General features: G+C 34.5%; 1 long non-coding RNA gene across 1 annotated transcript in view; it reads right to left on the bottom strand.

The window, feature by feature from the left end:
* Positions 1-3,677, bottom strand: part of LOC104914841 — a 12,530-nt gene that overhangs the window by 5,565 nt on the left and 3,288 nt on the right. The window contains exon 2 of the long non-coding RNA XR_796151.3: positions 2,459-2,610. This is a non-coding gene — a long non-coding RNA (uncharacterized LOC104914841). The remainder of the gene's footprint in view (positions 1-2,458; positions 2,611-3,677) is intronic.

Genomic DNA, 3,677 nt, shown 5'->3' with positions numbered 1-3,677 from the left:
ACATAGCTTAAAAATCTAGTTATAATAATCTAGTTATGAAAAAATACAATTTTTTTTTTGCATAAGGATGTACTTAAATTCCAATTTTCAATGTTAATAATTTTGCTTTTGCCCTCCCACTGCTTTAAAATATCTACAAGACTTCCTTTAAGTTTCCTAAATATCAGTCATATCCATGTAGGTAAGAACAGCATAGAAAATCTTGGCATAAGAGGTACATGTTATGTGAAATAAGAAGATGAGCATGTGTGGTTATCTTAAAGGTTATAGATAAGTGGAAATTGTTTACAAATCTTAACTACAATGAAAGAGCATCAGTATGTCAGCATTGTTAATTATGTTAATCTATAGTTTTAAGTTACTACTGAACATTTTGAAAACTTGTCTACTTCCTCTGCTGAATTCCTCATAAAGATTGCAGTCCTGTGTAAGTAGTGTACTCATACAAAAAAGACAATCTGGCCATTCTAAGGGGCTGTAAAATATATCCTTTTGCTTAGATATTTCCATATTGGTTTTAATCCGTTAAGATAGCTTGTTATTCATAATACTATTGTTAGATAAAACATTACACCTAATGGTCACAGATAGTGCTTTTTAAAATCATTACAAGAAGCAGTTAAACTTTCAGAAACAAGAACAGCCTCCACCAAAACATGGGTACATGTCACCATACAGAATAAAGGCACGTATACGTGGCATGTCTTACTGAATATTAATTTGAGGATATGTGTATGTGAGAAAAAAAGATGTATAACAGGTTCAGACACAGAACCTTACACACCATAATCAAACACCAGGAGTGTAGCTCTGAGTAAATGGAGAGAGATTCAAGATGACTGTCAACCAAAAAGGACTTGAGATTCTGAGAGAAATTCTCCATTGGTTCTAGAGGACAGGAGCATAGGTACAATCTGTGTAAACAATATGCAGCAAAATATCTGTTGCCATCATATATTTCATCTGACAGTCAACTAATCAAAGACTGTACCAACAGATTTCCAGCTTTAATCACAGCTGACTTCTAAATAGATCCATAAATTATAGTAGCCTGTCAGCATTCAAAATAAGATTTTCCCAACGAGAAAATATATGCACATGCTCCATAAAAAACTTGCTATACTTTCATCCACTAAATATTTTCCTGAAGTTAATAATTACTTTCTGTGGTTCAGTAACTGTTTCCCTTCATCTCCAGAGTGAAGTCAAACCTTTGCTTTACTTCAGGACACTCCAGTGACCATTCTCTTCTGGTCAAAGTGCTGGTTTCTCCTGTATTTTCTTACACAATGCTAATCTTTTCTCTGCTATCAGACTTATTTTCCCAAACATATTGGAGTGTTTCCTCCCTCCAGCTCCCAAGGACAGAGGTAACATATAAAAGCCTTTATTTGCCTTCTTTCTCTATTTCAACTTTTCTCATTGGCAAAAATAATCCAAAATCTAGATTGCTCCTTATTTCTCTTAGAGAATCCATTGGATTAAGACAGATTTTTTTTCTGTAAGCAATCGTCTTACTGCTTTTACTTGTTCTGCTAGTTATGTTTGTGGGCTAGTTAAATGCCCATACAGACAAAAGAATAGGGTACTCTTTGAGTTCATTTCTGTGGGTATACCACTTTGATTCCATTTTGCCTTGCAGAATTTATACAGAAAATATGTTAAAATAATGTTTGGATTAAAATTTCAGTTAAATAAGGGATAATCTGTTTGTAAAGAGATTAAATGTAAAACTTATATTAGAAAAATAGTATTTAAAGTATATCATAGCATAAAAAGTACTTACATGAAAACACTGTATCAGAAGAATTGTTATAAATGTGTATTTGAAAATACGGTCTTTCTATTTACAATTTTTTTCACACCTTTAAGTTTCAGAATCCTCACTTAAATTACTCAGTGTAAATGTTTCACTTCTTTTTTATTTAAAATGTAAATGTTGTGCTATGTTTACAGTTTTCTGTGATGAACTTAACATGTTACTTATATTAAGGAAACTTCAGTGTTTCTACGGAATCTTCAGAAGTACTCGAGTTGATTGTACAGACTAGAGGCACATTAAATAGAGACGTACTGGCTAATTTTGGTCACTTTATTTCCTAAATCTTCTCATTTATACCATTTAGAACTTGAAAAGATAAAAAACCCTATTCCTATATTGTTGATAATTAAGCCAAAAACATAACATGAGCTAAGGGAGATGTGCCATATAAGCATTTTGTGGTCTATCCCTAAGGCTTTTGTTTTATTATTGGAAGTAATGATGAAGTTCTAGAATGTGAATTTAGTATAAAACTGCAAAATTCATCAAACATTCAAGACCTAACAATCCAATTATCCTTAGCATTTACTTATATCTTTTTTTGTATATGCATGTGTGTTTCTCAGTTCTTATTTAATAATCTTCCCTCCCAAAACTAATAACAAATGTGTACATTTAAATTAAGGTTTTTCTTACCAGGCCTCTACCAGTTTTGCCCTCTTCTAAAAGCAGTTCAGAGATGTCTACGTGAAACTTCTGTATGGATGGGGCTCTTCACGTGTAATAGATATAATTTGTCCAGTTCCCCAAAATTTCACTGAAAATGCTATATACTGATGCCAAAATGCCTGAAATAGAAAATTTCACATGTAATTTAAGGGAAGTTATAGAGCAGTAATACTCTGGTAATAGAAATAAAATTACATGCCTAGGTAGCTATAGAATAATAGCTGGTTCCTGGCTTTAGGAATGTTTTCTTCTCATTGGCAAAGATTTAAAGGCTGGATTCTTGCAATTCAGTATGTGCCAAGGAAAAGGTTACTGTACAATTAATCTAATACATTTTCTTCAGTATATACACTTCTCTTTGATTACAAAAATATACTGCAGCCATTTTCTTAATTAAATTAAATTATTTGTTGTGTGTTAATTAAGAGCTCAGGAAAGGTTCTGGATTACCAGTGTAGTAGACTGAAATCCACTTATCCATAAAAGCAAACAGAGCAAGAACAATGATTAATGTAGACTTCCCCGTGCTACTCTGCTGTTATGCCCCAAAGGGACCGCCGTTACAGTTATAATGCACTCCAATCTCTTGTATGTGGACTCCATGCACCTAGCATGTTACGATGGTATTACTGCTTACACTACTCAGCTGGCACATAAAACTGGATAGACAAGACGTACTCATTAACCATGTAACTATGCAGAGAAAATAAAATCAAGCTAAAAAAAGAAAAGTCAGGGGAAAGGAGGAGGTGCTTCTCAAAGAGTAGATCCCTCCCATTCACCTCATTCTAGGCTCCTAGTTTGTTTATTGTGTGGTTTTGATTTGCTTTTAAGTTTCGGAGATTCTCAGAGGAAGTGGGCTTGGCATTTTACAGTTGCCTGGGAAGCAGCGCATATCCCCATGGTCCTACAGAATAGCTTTCTGTATGACGGAAAGCTCTCACGTTTACCGCTAATAGCTGCTCTTACAGCAGCTACTCCACGACCATTTTAAGTGCCCTCCCCTTCTTTCCATTTATGCGCAGATCAAAGGACACGGTTCCTTACTTCCTTGAGAAATTCTTGTTATGGGCCTCCGAATCAAAAGCTCCACGGTAAAACTACTTAGAAGCGAAAAGCATTTCACGTACAGGCTGGCGTTTTAAACAGAGCCCAGAACACACCACCAGCCTTTCTAACCCACTCC

Source organism: Meleagris gallopavo, chromosome Z, assembly GCF_000146605.3.
Source record: "Meleagris gallopavo isolate NT-WF06-2002-E0010 breed Aviagen turkey brand Nicholas breeding stock chromosome Z, Turkey_5.1, whole genome shotgun sequence".
In the NCBI taxonomy this organism is placed as follows: Eukaryota; Metazoa; Chordata; class Aves; order Galliformes; family Phasianidae; genus Meleagris; species Meleagris gallopavo.
Note: the sequence above shows the minus strand (reverse complement) of the source record. Positions and strands in the feature narration are given on the sequence as shown.